Below are 20,087 nucleotides of genomic sequence, written 5' to 3'. Positions count from 1 at the left end.
TAAGAGTAGATGTATGTATTGCTCATGTAAAAACAGAGAAAGACAATGCTTCAACCTCATGTTCTGTAGCATTGCTCACATAATACGCTTTTAACTGTTTAAATGAGAGTGCTGATGTCCAGAGCTGATGGTTTCTCATTGTTACTTTTGGTAGGTGATCAGCAGCGTCGCTGCAGAGGCCACCTGTAGGTGCAGGCTACACTGGCCATGCTGCAGTGCGTTTCTTTGCGTGTGTAGCATAACATCCTTAAGTGCAGTAAATTCACCTGTCTCTCTGACGTTCGCGTCTGTGACTTATGCTACAGATCTGGTATATAAAAGGGGATTTTATTTCCTTTATTTTTCTTCTGATATGCAAAATCTCATTGAAAAGGTCAGTCGTATAGCTCTTACATAAATTTCAGAATTGTTAAAAATTGGAGATGTAAACTATTTCCTAATTATTAAATTATACCATGTACTTTCTCCAGATAAACAGCATCTTTATCCTTTGTCTCCCTTTGAAGCATTTTTAATATAACTTGGTGTTATATAATGAAGAAAAGATAGTTCAAAAGCTGATGTAAAAGGTTTTGACGTAGAAAATCAAATTATATTAAGTTAACAGTCCTTAAAGTCAATAGACATGAGTTTGGATGTTGATAACCAAATGCACGACATGCAAGTAAGTGTCAGCAAGTTGTGAGAAGACAAGTGAATTAACATCATTTTGTTAAATATTTTCAGTGTGGCAGATTAATGATTTTTTTAATTTATTTTTTTTTTTTTAGGGACCAAAATCAGATTTAGTTTTCTCAGCTGAGACTGCAAAATTGTCTTTGTAAACTGGGAAGGCACGTTTCTGTACGGGCTGCACTAGATGTATGAAGATTTTGATTTGCTGTAATTATGGCATCACTAAATGTACTTTCACTCCAGCTATTTTTTTGTCAAAAGTAATTAAAGGTGGCGCTTTTTCTCATGAAAAATTATATGATTTAATATTTGGCCTAAAGCATGACAGATTAATGACTGTTTTTCAAACTGGCAACCTGTCACAAGTGGGGTCCCCCAGGGATCGATATTGGGCCAAACGCTGTTTAATGTCTTCGTAAGTGATCTGGATGATGGGATCAAGCGTACCCTGATGAAGTTTGCTGAGGATTCCAAACCGAGTGGGGAAGCGGACACTTCAGAAGGCAGAGCCACCCTGAAGGAAGACCTGGATAGGCTGGAGGAGTGGGCTAACAAGAACCTTATGAAGGTCAACAAGGACAAGTGTAAGGTCTTGCACGTGGGAAAACGCAATCCAGGCGTGCAGCACAGGCTGGGAGGCTGGGATCTTCCCGGCTGGGGAGCAGCTCTGTGGAAAAAGGGACCTGGGGGTCCTGATGGACAACAAGCTCAATATGAGTGAACAGTGTGCTGCAGTGGCAAAGCAAGCCAACAGGATGCTGGGTCGCATCACCAAGGGCATCACCAGCAGAGGTAAAGAAGCCATTATCCCACTCTACTCAGTGCTGGTCAGGCCACACCTGGAATCCTGTGTTCAGTTTTGGTCCCTGCTATACAAAAAAAGACGTGGACAGGCTGGAGAGGATCTACAGAAGGGCCACCAAGATGATCCAAGGACTGAGAAGCCTGCTGTACGAGGGAAGGCTGAGAGAACACAGTTTGTTCAGCCTTGAGAAAAGAATGCTCAGGGGAGACCTTATCACCATGTTCCAGTATTTAAAGGGTGGCTACAAAGAAGATGGAGACTCCCTTTTCACAAGGAGTCACATGGAAAAGACGAGGGGTGATGGGTACAAGTTACATCTGGAGAGATTCTGATTAGACACAAGAGGACAACTTTTCACAATGGGAACCTCAGCCATTGGAATAATCTCCCCAGGGAAGTGGTGGATCCCCAACATTGGACACTTTTAAGGTTCAGCTGGACAGGGTGCTGGGCCACCTTGTCTAGACCAGGTTGTGTCAAGAAAGGTTGGACCAGACGATCGTTGAGGTCTCTTCCAACCTGGGATTCTATGATAAATATAAATTTGTTAGTATGACTTAAAATGCTACAGTTTTTAATTAGCAGTAATGAATATGTTAGAATGAATAGGTGACATATACTCTGAAAGCTGCAGCTTTGAGGGCTTCATCTTAGTTGTAGTTGACCCACATAAGAGTCCTACTCTTGAATACACTAGATTATGTAATTGGGGAAGGGGGAGGAATTATTTTTAAAACAGGATCTGCCGTTCTGTGCTAAAGGAAAGTGCCCTACATCTGTCTCTGCCAACAAAATTCAGGCTCAGCAGTTTGATATGACACTAATTTACTTGCAGAGAGATTTATAAAGCTTCATAAATAGCAGAACAATATGATTAGATAGTACTTCTGTTGATTCAATTACAGCTGAGGTTTAAAGATACTAGGGAAAAAATCAAATGGCCCAAGCTGGAATTAAGCTTTCTTAATGGAATGGGAAAAAAAGTCAGCAGTGATGAAAAAGAAACAAAGAATTTCTACTGATCAAGCAGGGAAACCATTTTTTAAGCTATGATGGATGTAGAGCATCAAAAGATGGAATTCTGAACCACACATTATTCTTGTTTGGGATCTAGATTTCATTTATAACTTTAGTGAAATGTTTTAAAATGATTTATTTTGGTTTCCACTGAACTTGCACAGAATGGATTATGCACTGGATCACCCCCTCGTAAATGTACCCAGAATACTGTGAGGACCATTTTGGTAGTGACATATTATGCTTTTATTCCCTTTAATGTGCAATGCCAGCAGTTCTCTGATGTCTGTTTTTAAGCTGAGCAAGGCAGGAGTTTCAAATTAACGTCCAGCATACAAATCTATTTGGAGTATTGATAGTTCCACCATCTGTTACAGGTATGACATGCCTCTTGCTACTTGTCTGCATTGGATGGTTTCCCGCGAGAGGCGAGGATACTCAGTTGAAATCGATGGGGCATACGGTTGTAAACTTCAGAACGTGGTTAGCACCAGTAAATCTTCAGTCAAAATTCTCAAGCTGACAAGGATTTCTTTAGGAAAAGGCTTTAACTGCTACTATGTAAAGCTTGGCTCAGCTTCTCGTCTCATCTACGTATTGGAAGACATTTACAAATACGTACATGTGTGCACATAGAAATTTTTTTTTCTGTATTTTCTTGCAAAAGCAATTGTTTTTAGGTGCTATTTCAGGTTGAGTGAAATGTTTCCTATCTATTAAAATGCTGAAATACTCACCAGGTGAGAGAGGTCGTGAACAAAATGAGTACTGGGAGCCTATCAGTAGGTGGGGAAGTTATTTAGAAAGTTGAATACCTGTATTTCAGCCCTTGCCATAACAAATATTCAAATACCATACGATATTTCGTTCTGTCATTCAAGAAATGCAAGCTGTCTTGCTCTCAAGTCACTAAGTCAGATTGCTTTTTCCTGTTCCTAACCAATAAAAATTAGCTGTTTGACCAGTGAAGCTGGATTACATGACAAGCGTAGGTATAATGTACTCCTACCCTACACCGTACAGTCTGGAGCAAAAGTGAAGAGAATTTGATGTGGCTGCTGCTTTTAAAAGACTCGCGTTTGATGCCCGTCTTTACGCTGGTAGCTTCCCAGTGAATATGAAACAATGAAAAGTGGACTTGTGATTCCCTAACGAGTGTCTCCTGAAGTCTGCTTTCTGGGTTTTGATTTTTTTTTGTGTTTGATTTTTTTTTATTTGTGGGTTGGTTTTTTTTGGTGGGGTGTGTTGTGGTGGGTTTTTTTTTGGTGTTTGTTTTTGTTTTTGTTTTTCTTTTTTCCTGAAGAGGGAGAACAGAAAGTAGGAGATGATAAGCTCTTTACCCGTTTTTAGTTCCATTCAGGTATTCTTTATAATTTCAGCCATTAATGAATTATGGAATTTCTTGGATAAAAATGCTTGAGCAAGGTCATACAAAATGCCTTTTTAGACTTTTCTGCTGAGAGATTCCATAAAGGCAGAAGTGCACTGCCATACTTGTTGTTTTGAAGTTATGTCTTAACTGACAAATACATTGAATAACTGTCTGTGAAGAAACACTTCCTTTATGAATACAGATCAAGAAACACAGATTTAAGAAATGAAGAAGAGAGGTTTAAAATTAAAATTATTTGGCAGTGTGTTTCCTGTAGTAGGACATAAGGGTAAAGAAAACTTTTTTGCTATTTCAGGTGATTTTATGCTTAGCAAAGCTTGTTAATTTATTGACAATCATGCATAAGCGTATGGTGTAATAATGAAGTAACAAAAATCTGTGTATTTACAGAGGGGTAAGAAGTTCTTTGTAGGATCCTCTCGATGGCATCCGTAGCCAAGCAGAGAGAAGCAACTGGATCTGAAGGCCTTATTTGCAAGCATGTTATTTCATGGTTTGAAAACATTTGAAGTTGAGTCAAATATAGTATTTGCTGGAAATTATATTGACAGAGACAGTTGTCTACCAGTCGTATTAAGGATTATTCTTAACAGTGCCTCCCTATGCTATGATGGTGTCAAAAACCTTGGACTGAGATGGCGGAAGGGGCGAAACTCCTCTTTGAGTTGCAGGTTTGGAATCTTGTGTGTCACTGTTTGCTCCAAGGACTTGCTGCGAGAGACCAGCAGCCAAATCACGATGGAGCAGCACGGGCCGCTTCTCTGGGGCTACAGCAGCTATTGCTTCCTGGCAGGGGATTACCAATAGCCCCGTGCTCGTTTGTGCTCGAAAAGCTCTCCAGAAACCTCCAGCAGCTGGCGTCCTTCAAGGCTGCGGGGTGAACCATGACTGCTGTATAACCAGTGTCAGAAGGAAGTACCTCGTTACCCCGAGAGCTGCTCAAAGTGGGCGACCAGGATTCTTCCATCTGTCAGTACTCTGACAGACCGTTTGTAACATCATTACTGTTGATCGTGCTCATTTCCAAAGTTGCTGTTTTATTGTCCTTTGCTTTTCCTTTCTGAAGTACAGTGAGTATTTAAACATGAACTGGCTTAGCATTCGAAAATGTGGAGGTACTTCCCCTGAGGGGGCATCTAGCTGGTGTGTTGCATTTCTCCAGTTTTCTGATTGCGTCCTAAGAGGGATGGCAGTACCGGTCGTTAGGAGCGCCTAAACATTGAACTTTTATTTGGACTCTGGACAAGATCAGTGCATAGGGATTAAAGCAGTTGCAATTGTATGTAGGAAAAAAGAGGTTGTTTTGCGGAAGGCAGGCAGGCTGAACACCCTCACTCTGAGCCTGTACGTATTTCACTCAGTGAGGTTTTCAATAACATTAACCTGCTGACTGCTGCTGCCTCAGCAAACTGAGCAACGACATGTCCCATCACAGCTGGGCAAAACACCAGCGCCCGCTTCTGGGCTTCTGTCAGGAATGGATTCGTGGGAGCGGAACGTCCTCTAGAAGCTGTGTGGTTTCCGTTTCACAAGCCAATGAAGGTGGAAATGCAGACGCAGCAGAGCCAGGTAATACCCCCTAATAAGAAAATAAAACACTTGGGTCTTTCATCGTGGCTGCTCTGATGTAACCCGCTGTGGCAGGCGCACCCCCACCCCTGGCGGCGCTGCCGGCCCTCGCCGCCCGCACCTCGGCGCCATGGCGGCGCACCACCTCCCCCGCCCCGCCAGTGGCGGGAATAGGGAGGCGGGACCTTGGTCAACAGACAGGGGTCCCAGCCAATGGAGCGCCTCGGCCCGGGGGAGCCTCAAGACCAGGACCAATAGATGACCACGGTTCCGATCCGACCGGGCTATAAGAGCGGCGCCGGCCGCAGCGCCCCTTGGAGTGGCGCGCCTCAGAGCAGCGCGGTAGCTATGGGCAGCTGTTCCTTTGGGTCGGGGCGTCGTCCAGAGCACCTTCCCGGGACTGAGTGCCCTCACCGCCTCCCCGGTGAGTGACGGCCTGTGGGTGTCCTGAGCCAGCCCCCGCCCTTGGCGGGAGCCGCTGCGGCTGCCGGGCACCCCCAGCGAGGGGCCGGCCTGGGGGGCGGGCGTGTGCGCACCTCGGCGGCGTTGGCTGGTTGGATTTAGTCAAAAATTAAAGTTTAAGTCTTATTTTCTGTGTGAAGTCATTTTGGGGTGCCTCCGTAACACCCCGTTCAGTTGCTGGCCGAGGAAACCCTGTGTCTGTCGCAGCCGTCTGCGAGGCAAGCTGGGTGGCGGCCGCGCTGGTGCGCGCGAGGGCGGCTGTGTGCCCCGGGGCGGCCTTACAGCGGGTGGCTCCGTCCCCCCGTTGCTGCTTTCTGCTCTGGGAAGGGCCGTGGCCTTTCCATGAAAAATATAGCCACACTATATCTGGGAGTGTTTGCCCAGAACGTTCTCAAGTTCTCTGCAGTCAGGAGAGTTATAGTCGTTTGTTTCCACATTAGAAAATGAAAATACAGACGTGTAACTTAGAAATATGCGGACATTCCCTCGGATGCAATTTGTCCTTTAAAGGAAAAGAAGAAGAAAAAAAAAAAAAAGAATGCCCCGTGGGATTTACCAGTGACTTTTTCTTTGTATTATTCTGTAAGTCCAAGTGCTTACAAATAAAGTACACTGAGAGGTAACGACATCCAGAGGGAGTAGTGCTGAAGCAGTGGTTATGAATTTCCAGAAGAAAGATTTCTGCTTCCAGCAAGGTCAAGATCATGTTATTGGCTGATGAAAAGTGTTCACAATTTGAATTTTAACAATGCAGAAGATAGAAAATCAAAAAAACCCAACCCCCTTTCAGTTGCTTTTTCATACAAATAATAGAGACTGTAGAAGTGGGACTAATAATGTATAAAATTACACATTTATTAATTCAAAAGAATCATTTAACTATGCCAAGTGTTAGAAGTATATAGAAAGTGATCAGATAACTGTTAGTCTTTTAAACAAAAACATTTTCATGCCAGGCAAGAGATACTATAGCATCACTGTTCATGTCCTCTAACATTCAACAGAAAAATAAAACCAAATAATTATTCACTGACTCATGTAAATATCATCAAACTGATCTTTTGCAGAAAGTGACTGAATTACATGGTGCTTGTTTGAATGCATTTTTGCCTGTCACAAAGCAGGGCAGAAAAAAATCGTGTAAAGTTGAAATCTCTCCTCACCTTGACAAACACAAGCAAGAGCTCCAGGTTATCTTTCTGTAAATATTAACGCATAAAACATTCAGAAAAGGTCTGTTTTAAGCTAGTCACTTCTCTACAAAACTTTCTTTGCACCTTCAAGGTTAAATTTAATGTCGGAAAACTTGCGTGACAGTGACTGACCCTACTTCTTACCTGTTGCCTTTGATATCAGATATAATCCTGTAGACTTTCTATGAAAAAAACATCTTACTCTTTTTTTATTCTTTGGTATGCTGGTCCTTTATGTCAGAAATCTGTGGCACTGGGTTCCAGGTCTGCTACTTTTAGCCTCTCAATATGTTTGGATGAGGAAGATCATAATCTTGAAACTACCTGTTTGAGGGTTTGAGCTAAGGAAGGATGCAGTGTCAGTTGTTCATTTGAGTTTCACGGCGTGGACAGCATAGTCTGTAAAAACACCATCAAGGCAGGAAAAGAAACCAAGTTTAAAGTAGTTAATCAAGATGAAATGATAGTAGTCTCTCCCATCAGCTGGGGATCCCGGCCTCGTTTTCTTAGGACATCCTGCTTATTTGCATCATGTCCGGCATCTCCAGTTGTCCTCCTCAGAGAGCACCTGTTGGCAAAGGATGTATTTTCTGTCCAATCCACTCGGATCTAGTTTTCTTCTGCTCCTCTTATTTTCCTCCCGTTTATTTTGCCTCTCATTCATTCAGGCAAAAGAGCGGTGTCAAAACTAACTAAATCAAGGACAGACTTTCCTGAATACGTAGATATTCTGCTGGCAGATGGGTCTCTCTGGGCTATTGGTGCTTTCCCAGCTCAGCAAAGGGTAACCCCCCAGACTCCATCATCAAAGCCATGGAGTGCTCCATTCACACAACTTTCTTACGTGAGCTTACTTGCTAACACTATTGCTGAAAACACTGCAGTGAATTTAGGGCATCGGGCACTATTACTAATACTTGCTCTGGGATGTGCTCTGTTTACAATCACTGTGGAGTGCTAATAGGTTTTACACTGACATTCAAAACACTTTTGAGGAATATCTTATTAGCAGCGAACACGTATTAGCCAACAGTATTTAAGTGTTGAAGCTTAGCTGCGTGGAAGCAGCACTACTGTGTATCTGTGTACACCTGAAGACTTGCATACAATGTATTAAACGAGGAGAATAATTGCTTAGCTTCCATTATTAGTATTTTTACAGCGAACCTCATGGAAAAATGATGCTTAAGAGTTTTTGTCTGTGCTTACAAATTGTAGAGTTTAGCTAATTAATTAAACTAAATGTCTATGCTAAGTGACTTGCCTGTAATTTACTGCAAAATTTGCAATGCATTTATTGGGTTCCAGGGCGTTTCACTTGTGGCATGTTAGTTTAGCAATAGCACCTCAGAGTTTCTGTATAGATTCTGAAAGCTGTAACGTAAACAATGTGTTATTGTCTCTTTATCATACACCTGCATGCATTTCATTTACCTGTCCCTTTTCTCTTTACTTTTGCATTGCAAACAAGCTACAGCTGCGCACCTCATAAGCTGGTGTTATAAAGAGACACTTAAGAAACATTTATGAATTCATAAGGTGCCTAAATATTTTAATGTAGCTGCCTGAGTGTATCTAAAATCTGTAGTATGTATGGCTGTGCAGTAAGGTGTTAGCACAGTTTCTAAAGAATTGGCTGTCCGGTTTTTGTATTACCTTTGACAGAAGACACGTGTACGTGGTTCACTAAGCTGCAAATGTGCGTAACGCAGTATGTGCCTTACAGCACATCACAGAAGGTGCAGTTCGCATGAGAACGAGCAGAGAGGAGTCTTAAGGTACTACCACCAAAAATGACATCTACACGCATTCTGTTATGGAGTTGTTGGATTTTGAAGACTTTCTAAAATTTTCTCTAAAGAGAATTCTGTCCTTGTATTCTTCTTTCTGCATTTCTACGTGCCTTACTGTAAGTCACACTCAGGATTTGGTGGCTTTTGTCATTTTATCAGGTCTGTGGAGCATTTGAATGGAAAAGGTGTTTTGGGCTAGACTGCAGAAAAGATTGCAGATACCAAAATTGCCATTTGAACAGCACTTAAGCAGTTAAATCCAGAACTGTGGTCCTGGAAACCCTGCTGAGCTATTGCCTAATACCAAAGGGATCTAAACTGTGAATGGACCCTAATTTCAACCTCGAGGGAAAACTCCTTGCATCTTGGCAGTGATGGCTGTCTTCGCGTCCAACTCATGCTTAGGACCAGCTGGTCTTAAGAAAATTTTGTCTACTGAAGTCTCCTGATGACTCAGTCAGGAAAAACACCTGAGAGTGCTTCTCAAACCTATGCAGAACTGAGTTCCCTGTGTAATGCAGTAGTGGTCAACACTCAGTTTTGAAATTGCCTCTTCTCCTTTCCCTTTGCTGTTAGGAAATGCACCCAAGAGAAGGGATATTCTTCTGTTTCCCATCTTCTAACAATCCGGCTGCTTTTTAAAATACATGGGTGATCTCTGGAAAAGGGACAAAAATTGAGGTTTCACTGCCACTGATTTTTGGTTGTGTTTCTGTTTTTTTTTTATGTTTTTTTACTTATGGATGTGTCTATTATGTGCAAGAAAGAGAAGTCAAGTCAACAGTGCTGCAGATTTCAGCTTTGTACTGTAGTCTTCCCTACTAATTTTAGTTTGCTTCAGTGTTACCTAATGTTTTAAAAAACCTTCAGTGTGTGCGGGAAGAATAAAAATTAGCAAAGCAAGGCACCCCAAAACTAGCACGTATTATAATTACTTCAGCTTCATTATGTTAAATGCAATATACCTTTTACAGTTAATTATATTGTCACTTTCTTTTTTCTTTGAGAATCTTTGCTTTCTTATTCAGGCTATCAGTTGAACCGGACTCTCTAAATGAAATAAGGGAACGCCCGTCACTATTTCAGTTTGGTTTCATCTTGAAATGTGTGGTTTGATGTTTTGACTTATAAATCATCCCTATCTTGCTCGAAATACAAAATATTAATTTCCTCATAACCTTTTCTGGGTTTCACAGCAGTGTAGCACCTGAGTGCTTCACAAGCAAGATTTGATGAATTTATATTGCTGAAGTCCTCTGAGTGAGGTACGTGATTTACACCCTGCAAAGGGAGAAGAAAACTACAGCTCCTCCTGATTTCAGCTACAACTGTGAATTGTCTGTGTTTTAACAGCTCAGACCTTCAGATTTCAAGTAAGGTTCCCAGAAAACAGGAACACACAAATTCTGCCTGCCTGTCAAGAGCATGCTTTGAAACTACTGGATTGCTGGCGAGAAGAAGCCAGGTGAGAATCCAGTTTTTCAGCACAGCATCCAACCATCCTCACCTTTAACAGGTGATACCAAGCCTTTGTTAATACCCTTTATTACTATAGGGGTGTTACAGACAACTGCGTCTCCATAGACCTTGGAGATCACTCATCATACGCGCTGATAGGAGGGGATTCTCTCAGAGTGGTGTGGGATGGCACCGTTGATGGCTCTGCAGGGCTGATGTAAAGTGCTGAGGTACAAAGATTGCTGTGACTGTGACTTTGCTCGACTGTTAAACTCACAACCTCAAAGCTTTTATGTCTTGCTGCCACCTGCATATAATTTCTTAATCCCTTTGTGATTCACAACCTTTTGCTTATAGAAAATAATTATTTCTGTTAATGCCATTCCAAAGAGTTCTATTTCATCACCATTTTTCCAGTGCTAGCATAATGTTTTTAGTCAAGTAATTTATCTACTAAAAATACAGTTCAGGACTGAATAAAATTTCCCATAGAATTAGGTTGAATTCAGAATATGTTTTCGTCCCATAAATAGGGGAGGAAACACTGTGGAAAGTTTTTTCTTCTTTTTTTTTTCCATATAGTAAAATAGTTGTGTTTTTTTTTTTTTTTTGGTTTTTTTTTTTGTTTTTTTACTTAAAAAGAAGATGAATTAATATTAGAAACCTAGTATTTTTTAACATGGACGATTTAGTCCAAACTCATCTGAAACATCCTGTATTTAGTCAAACAAAATCCATATTTTGGCAAAATGATGTTGTTTCTATTTTTCGTGGTTGAGGAAGAAAAACACCAAACCAACAAAAAGCCTCAACTCCAAGTAATCCCTCAGTTCTTGCTCCCACCTTTTTTCACTCTTCTTTTTCTTTTTTTTTTCCAAGCTGTCCTCTGCTGTTTGATTCTACACTTGCTTGTCCCAGTCCGACGATCTGCTCTTGTCTTTGCTCCTTCATGCTCTGACTCCTGCCTCGGTTCTTCCTCTCTTGGCATGTTATCGTTACGGGTAGTCATCAAGTTATCTCCTAGCAGCTGGAGTCCAGCAGTGACTTGGAGAATCTAGGGGAGAGAAAACATCTCCCAGTCTTTAACTTCCTCGTGGAGTACTATGAATATGGTGAATTATGCAACGGTTGTGCATGCCCTGCGCAGTACAGGAATATAGTCAGGGAAGGCAAGTCTTTTCAGAATTTAACTGCTAAATTCTGTCCCATATTACTTCAGCATATGCAAACTTAATTGTTATAGATTTAAAATATAGGAAGATCTTTAGGAAATCTGGAAAAGGCAGATCTCTGACTCTGATCAGTCTTCTTTTTGGGTTTCATGTTCTGCTGCAGACTTCAGGACTTCTGTGTGAAGTGGCTCTTAAGAGTTTACCAGGAAATAAAACCATATTTCTTTCTGAGTTTTTTCTTAGAAATGATTGAAACCTGTGAAACGTTGAACCAGATGATACCTGAGGTCCCTTCCAACCTGGTATTCTATGATTCTGTAATTGAGCCTTTTTAGCCTGACAGTTGTCTAAAAAGTTTAATCATAGAATCCTAGGGTTGGAAGGGACCTCTGGAGATCATCTAGTCCAACCCCCCTGCCAGAGCAGGGCCACCTTAGAGCAGGTTGCACAGGAACGCGTCCAGGCGGGTTTGGAATGTCTCCAGAGATGGAGACTCCACCACCTCCCTGGGCAGCCTGTGCCAGTGCTCTGCCACCCTCAAGGTAAAGAGGTTCCTCCTCATGTTTAGGTGGAACTTCCTATACTCAAGTTTGTGCCTGTTCCCTCTTGTCCTGTCACTGGGCACCACCGAAAAGAGCCTGGCCCCATCCTCCTGGCACCCACCCTTTAAGTATTTATAAGCATTGATAATCATCTGGCACATATGGCTTGCAAACTTTTGATGTTATTGGTTTAAGTTTTGCCAGAATTAGTTGTAGCTAAATGAAAAAAATTAAGTGAGAATATTATAAACTTACAGGTTGCAATACTTGGCAGATAAATTCTTTCCTGATTACTTGAAAAGCCAGGCATACTTTCACCCAACACAATGACAGGACCATTCAAGTGCTTCCCCTGAGAGAAAGTTCCTGTAGCGGGTTACCTCTCCTCAGATGAAAAAGAAAATGTATGAAGACTCCAATTAGAGAAGGAGCTCTGGATGCGAGAGAGTCTAGCCAGGAGTTACACATTTACAAGAAAGCAGGCTTCGCTAGCTAGTATAGCAACCTCTCGTGTCTTTTTTTTCCCTCTCTTCTTTCTTTCTTTTCTTTTCTTTTTTTTTCCCCCTTTTTCCTGCTCTAGTCTCTTGTCTCAGTCGTCTTGCAGTCTAGCTGCAGGTATACTAACAATGTAAATTACATTTCCATGCTTCATGTGGCAGTTTAGCCTTTGGATAGTCGCTATACTATTTTCTAAGCAGCTGATGAATTTAAGCAGCCTGCTGTACTCACCGAGGTTTCACTAGTGTGGCTGTAAGCAGAATTTGACCGATAAAATGGTCTTTTTCTTCTCTGCAGTATTGCTTGCGTCTGCTGGTGACAGGGTTGCTTGTTTTATCTCAGTGCTTTTATCTGTTCTACTCTCCAGTAAGACCCTTCTTCCAAATGGCTCCATGCTTCCAGGCGTATTTTAATAATTCATCACAAAAAGCTAGAGTAAGCAAGATAAATAACACAGTATGATCTATGGCTGCACCTCAAAGGCAGGAAGCACAAATCGTGTTTAACCACAGAAGCATCATGCTCTCATCTCACTTTGCAGACAGGGAGAGGTATACTTGGTTAAAAACCCACCTGATTTATAAACACCTTGCGTTTATATTAAAAAAAAGAAGAGATGGGTGGGAAAGTTCACAAAACAGATGGTAATTATTTAAAAGGAACGTTATTCAAGGATATAAAGGTGGATTCATGTGCATAACAGTTTTTCAAAAAAGTATTAATATAAAACCAGCCAAACACGTCAGTGGTAAATGTCAGCTCTGTATTTCTTATATGGTATTTTTTGGCTTTCTGTGAAGAAAAACCTCAATAGTTATTCAAGTTCTTTGTTGAAACGGAGGTCTTTGCATGTTATTCAGAGTTATTTCGACTATTTTAGTAGAACTGGCTGATAAAAATGTACCTGAGCATGCAACTACTTGATAGTTGACTTCTCTTTCTTCTTTGCCCTCCCTTCCTCGCTATTTGCCTCAGAATCCCTATTCTTCCACCTCCCCAGCCTCTCCGAACCCTTAGCAAATTCCTACTTCTATACCCATCCCCACATCTCCGAGCTCTTCCTCTAAACATTCCTTGGCGATACAGGGAGTCCATCCGGTCATCGTATTTCTGTATATTTCTGGAGATAGTTGATAAACTGTTCACAGTGTTCACTGTATGCTCTCTGGTTTTTGAGATCCAAGGGGCAGCAAAGAAGAGCTAAACATCCCCAAATACTGGGTGGTTGGGCAGTGAAGGTATAAAATGCCAATGCGTAGAGGGAAAGAGAGCAGGTTTTCTGGGATACCCAGTGGAAAAAAGGGTGGCAGCTTGTAACGTTCATAATAGCATTAGCTTCTGCTCTTTGCCTTCTGTTCCAGCTTATGGATGAGAGAGGAGGATTAGGCAGCCATCGGGAGAGCAGGGAGATAAGGTTCACTGTGCAGATGCCAGGGAGCAAACTCTGGCGGTGGTACGGATGCTGCAGATGTGCCAGCGATGGCCGGTAGCGCCACGGGTCTTTCAGCTCACTGGCGCCTCTAGCACTTTTCTCCTTTTTTGGAGACCTGCAGAAACTATTTCATTCTCTACAGTTCCTCACAAATCTAATGCTATGTCTTAAAAAAAAACCAAAACAACCCTTTAACTTAGATATTTGCGTACAGCAAGTTTGCATTCTCATAAACTTTTGGTCTTCAGCTTGCTTTTCCTTTCATCCCAAGTACATTGCTTGTGCCTTTCTCTTCACATCTTTCACATCTTTTTTTTTCCCCACATCCTTTAAGTGTTATGAAATGTCCAACTTCTTTGTATAAATGATCACAGTCTGTCATTGGCTCAAGATATGGGGATGATCAAATGGTTGGGTTTATGTATTTTTAAATAAGAATGATAGCGGAGGTAGATGAAGCTCCTTTCATTCACCAGGACTCTTGATCTCTTCACCGACTAGTTCACCAACTGGAAGTTGTGCAGAAAAAAATCTGGTATCTGTGAACTCTGGCCCACTGACAATGAAGATGGTTTCATGTAATTGAAGTAGTCCTGGGCATATTAGTTCAACAGAATGAATTTGGACAGCACCCAGAGGGGTTAATGCAGTGTGAATGTTTCCAATACTTTTTTTACGCTTTAGTGATCTTCAGAGAGCCGAGTGTTCTTATTAATCAGCAGCCATATAATGTATGGTATTAATAATGTAACTAGCAAATACAACCATTGCTGGAGGAAGTACTTAAAAATACACTGCATTTGCCAGCAGTTAATGTGAGGGGATCTCTTGTCTGTCTCTGTCATTTTTTCTGCGCTCTTTTAAGGACAAAAAGTTGGTTATTGCCATGTTAGGGGTCCCATCCTCCTGCCTGTCCTTCTCCATCTCCAAAGTGAAACGCACAAACTCATGAAAGGACTTGTTACAGAGGAAGAGAAGGGCATTGCACTTCTGACAAATTGTGCTTGGGGCGGGAAGAAATCTTTGCCTTATATTTGATGCAGTAGCTAAGTTATTTCCCTGATCTGTTTCAGATCCTTAAGTGCTGCTTATAATGTATCCTACTGGAATTAGACAGCAGGTGTTTGCTTCAGGTAGTCATAAAGACTTTTAAAAGACTTCAGAATGTCAGTATCAGTTAAAAAGTCTTGGTGGGAAGTTAGCGACTGTGGAGACTTTATGGAAATTTTCAATACAGTGCTTTTCTTCAAAGAATGATATCAAATTTTCACTTGTCTGTGATGGAAGATAGTCAATTGGATCCCTCAACAGTAAGACCCTTCTGGAGCCACGTGCGCAGGAATTATGTACCATTTCTGGGCCATTGCTAGTTTTGTCAGACTTCTCATTTCCTGCATGCGTTACATACCCACCAAGAATTCTGCTTGAAGCAAAGCCATCCTGTATTTGTTTTTTTTTCTTCTCCTCTTCCCTGACAAGCCTTTCCTAAATTTCTTATGATTTCCATTGACCCTATTCTGATTCTCTTAATTTATTCTTTTCTCTCTTGCTTCTAAGGAAAGATCTTAGCTTTTCAAATATCTGAATAATTGCTGAGAGAATGAACGTGTTCTACTGTGCGGTTAAAACTGGAGTTAGGGACAGACATTGTCTCAGTGGAAGGGGGCTAAAGCTTTTGAACTGTTTTCAATTAGAGACAATTTAATTAAAAATATTAAAATTAGTCAAATAATCTGAATGCACCTGGTATACTACGTCCTTAACTTTTTTTCCAGAATATGAGGTATGTAACAGTTGTGATAATGATTTTTAAAGCTACATTTTAACAAACTGCTACTCGTTAGCTGTATAAGGAATATATATATTAATATGAATGTATAATATATGAATTTATTCCAACAGCTAGGAAATATTTACAATATTTTACATGAACAATTGTTACCTTTTTATCTGTCATGTTCTCAGAAAATGTTACATTTCCCTCGGGTCTATCTTTCTGCTGACTTAGCTGCAGGAAAATCATGGTAGAATAACTGATCGATACTAATACACATTTTAGCGACAACATCATCGGTAGAAAGGAACTGGAGGTACTCCCTGGTGCTATAAAACACCGTATTGGATATATTTAGGTGATACTGCAAGTTTATGATAGAACTTCTGAAGTTTCTTTTGTTTTAGTAGCATATTGCTTTTTACTGCACTTTTGTTTTTACCTCAAAGGGACGTAAGAAAGAAGGCGCTTTAGACTATTCTGTAAAAGAGGTAAAAGATACATGTTGAGACTTTTGGAAAATATGCGGAGAGGTTTTCTTAGAGCAAGCACTGTGGGAAATATTCCCAAGAGACGTTAGGGCATCTCGTGCTCTTCTGTAAAGATACTTCAGGCTGTTTCTTCTCAGTTTCATCATCTCACGCCATGTAGTGAGACTGAAGACCTGCATCTATATGTCTTAACATATCTACACACTATTTCTAGAAGTCTAATAAAGAAGATAACAATGGGAAAAAACCCAGATGTCTGTCTCCAGATGTTTACAGCTCTTTTTTTGTGAGTTAATCACCAGAGAGGTAGCACAATGCAGCGCTGATGTCTTACATGTAAACTGCTAGGCAGCGTGTGTTTCTGCAAGAAATAGAGCAAGAATATTTCACTCATTAGCCTAGCGTTCCAGTCATTAGTCTAGCGTGCCAGTGCAACGACATGTAAGGTTACAAAGAAAAATCAGTTTTGTTGCAATCCAGACCCTCTACACTTTGACAGATTAAATTCAGAGAAACAGTAATACATAAATATTACTGTCAGCTGATTGTATTCTGTTGATACAAGGTACCAGTTTTGCTTAGCAATTTGATTGGACTGTTTTTGCTACACCAAGCAGTTTATTTGGGTTTTCCATTGCGATTTTTCATTTATTTTAAAGGAACAGTATTTCTTTAAAACAGATGCGTGCAAAACACTGTCATGTTAATTTCAGCAATCCACATGTATCACACTGTAAACACTCGTTTTGGTGACCCGGTTTTCATTTTGCCTTTAAGATTTCAGTTTGAAGGCGGCCTGTTCCTTGTTAATAGATTGATGACGGTATGTCCTGCATGTCATACAGTACTGTTGTCTTGAACTCAAACTCTCTATTATTTAATTCAGTTGTCACTCGGGGGCAGAGAGGATATAAATATCACAGCATCACAGATGGGTCAGGGTTGGGAGGGCCCTCTGGAGCCCCCCAGTGCCACCCCCCACCAGAGCAGGGGCACCTCCAGCAGTGGCACAGGACACGTCCAGGCGGGTTTGGAATGGCTCCAGAGGGGGAGACTCCCCCCCTCTCTGGGCAGCTGTGCCAGTGCTCTGCGGCCTGCACGGGAGAGAAGTCCCTCCTCAGGTTGAGATGGAACTGCCTATGGTCAAGTTTGTGCCCATTAAATAATAATAAATATCAGCAATAAGGCTTCATGCTACTTTTGTGAACAAACAATAATTTTTGTTGCTGTACTTCCTATAATCATCACTGGCCGTCCTTCACATGCATTCCTGTTTATTGACAATTAGGATAGCACTTGATGCAGACGGCTGATTCAACACTTACCAAGTGGTGGATCACCTTTTCTAAGTGCTGATGTCTTTCATCTGCGGCAGAAGCGTTGGGACGACCAGCCTGAACTGGACAGTTGACTTTCAGTCATCTAAAGTTCAGTGAAATGTCTCCGGGCGCAGTGTGTGACTTGCATTCTTGCAGCTTTTCAGACTGTTTTTTTCAAAGTTGGTCCATTCTACGCGGTCCTCAAGAATTTGGCTACCAAGGGGAGATTTGTTTAAAAGTTGGAGTTCCCTTGCTTGAAAGTGTCCGGTCCAGCAGAAATGAATATGAGTAAGCAGTATGGGTGAAGCAGGTGAAGGTGCACAGACCACAGAGCTGGTCTCCTGGCTGGGCTCTTTTAGTCTGTCTCACAGAGACGTTATGATAGATAGCAACGACACCCAACTTCAGTAGCAAAAATTCCTCCTCTCCTCTCCTCTCCTCTCCTCTCCTCTCCTCTCCTCTCCTCTCCTCTCCTCTCCTCTCCTCTCCTCTCCTCTCCTCTCCTCTCCTCTCCTCTCCTCTCCTCTCCTCTCCTCTCCTCTCCTCTCCTCTCCTCTCTCTCCTCTCCTCTCCTCTCCTCTCCTCTCCTCTCCTCTCCTCTCCTCTCCTCTCCTCTCCTCTCCCTCTCCTCTCCTCTCCTCTCCTCTCCTCTCCTCTCCTCTCCTCTCCTCTCCTCTCCTCTCCTCTCCTCTCCTCTCCTCTCCTCTCCTCTCCTCTCCTCTCCTCTCCTCTCCTCTCCTCTCCTCTCCTCTCCTCTCCTCTCCTCTCCTCTCCTCTCCTCTCCTCGTGATTTTTAAGAGTTTCAGATATTGTGCTGGCTTGATTTTTTTTCATGGAGTCTGATTTACGTACACTATTTGATGAATTTTCTTTTTCTCCAGGGTCCTTACATCAGAAGGAAAACTGATGTTTTCAAGCTGGCAGTAATCACATTTGTCTAAAAAAGAGGACAATTTATAAAGATCAGTGAGGCATGAACTTCTATGACAATGGTGGTAAGCAAAGATATTCATGACCATGTTTTTTTCTTTTTATTTCTGATCAATTTCGTTCACGTTATAGCTTACTTTCATTGGATGTAGATAGTGCCAAACATGCACGGCTAATACTAACATGGCAAAAAATGCTTCTCAATTAAGTACATTCCAAGATATTGATTGGGATGTCTCTCTGCATTTTGTTAAAGGGAATGGCAACAATATTTCTGATGCTGAAATTAGTTTTGGAACAATTTTCAAACGCTTTTTAGAATGTCTTATTATCATCTGTCTAATTGCGTTTCTACATTGCTTGGATGAAATGTCAAGTAAGGTTTTATTATATACGTTTGTTCATGCTGTAAATCTTTGTTGATTATTTTACTTGTTTATTTGATGGTCAGACCATTGAAAAAAGAAAAAAAGACATGAATTCTAGTCTATTTTACTATGTTTTTATTACTTTATCACAGCAATTGCGAAGGGATAAATCTACTTTATTGTTTTGCAAAAGGTTAATGTGACCATTAATCTCTCTTGAATTTATGCTACACACAATATCTGCTTTATTGCATATCCATTACAGAACCAAAGCTTTGCAAATTTGATCAAAACCAAAGAAATTTTTTTCCCCCTCATCTTCTCAAAACCCCTTGTCTGCCTGGAAACTTTAGTGTAACTCTGTTCTGTTGTAGCCCTTTAGTGTTTTCAGCAAATTAGCTAGCAGGCACAGTAAGAGTATCTAGACGAAGGAGTAATTAGGTATGCATATTTCCTTCTTTATCAGCCCTAGTGTAGTTTAAAACTATGCTAGCAGTGAAGCTGCCTCAGTGGAGACAGTTTTTAATCTGGAGACTTGACTGTTCATATCTGTTTAAAGGCAGCAACAGGACTTTTTCAATAGTAATGGTGCCTTGGAGGAAAAGGAAGACTTTGCTTTGTGGGACGCTGGCAGGTGCCAGGTCCCGGACGCCAGAAACCCCCAGAGAAGGCTCTTCAGGGAGTGCGGTCCATTTTAATCTATGGGCAGCCAGCTCTCTTTCCCAGATATGAAAAAGGCTGAGAGTCATCTGTTATTATCTGTTGCCCGTATAGGAAAGCTAAAGCGTAGGTGGTGAGAAGATCCGGAGCCGCCCTGTGGCGAGATAGCGGGTGCTACTTGTAGAGTGGCTGTTTACTCCAGGAGTGTATTTAGTGTGGCTTAGATACTTTCACGGAAAATCCCTCAGTAAGGGCTTAAAATGTGGTAAGAGATGAGGTCACAAGCAGCAAAAAAAGTCCCCACGGGGCACCAAACGAACTACAGTGAATTTAGACGGGAGGACGCTCTCCAAAGAGGTGGGTAATTGGTGCAGATGTCTGCGAGGTGTAGCGCACAGCGCTGTGCCTTGCTGCTCAGACGTGACAGCGCTGGGGCAGTGTGGTTTGATCGTGGCTGCGTGCGCGAGCCCCGTGTTCAGGAGCTCTGCTGGGAGGACTTTACCAGCACGTCTGCTTTTCTGTTTGTGTACGGCTGT

This window comes from Vanellus vanellus, assembly GCF_965231255.1.
Source record: "Vanellus vanellus genome assembly, chromosome: 4".
NCBI lineage: Eukaryota > Metazoa > Chordata > Aves > Charadriiformes > Charadriidae > Vanellus > Vanellus vanellus.
Note: the sequence above shows the minus strand (reverse complement) of the source record.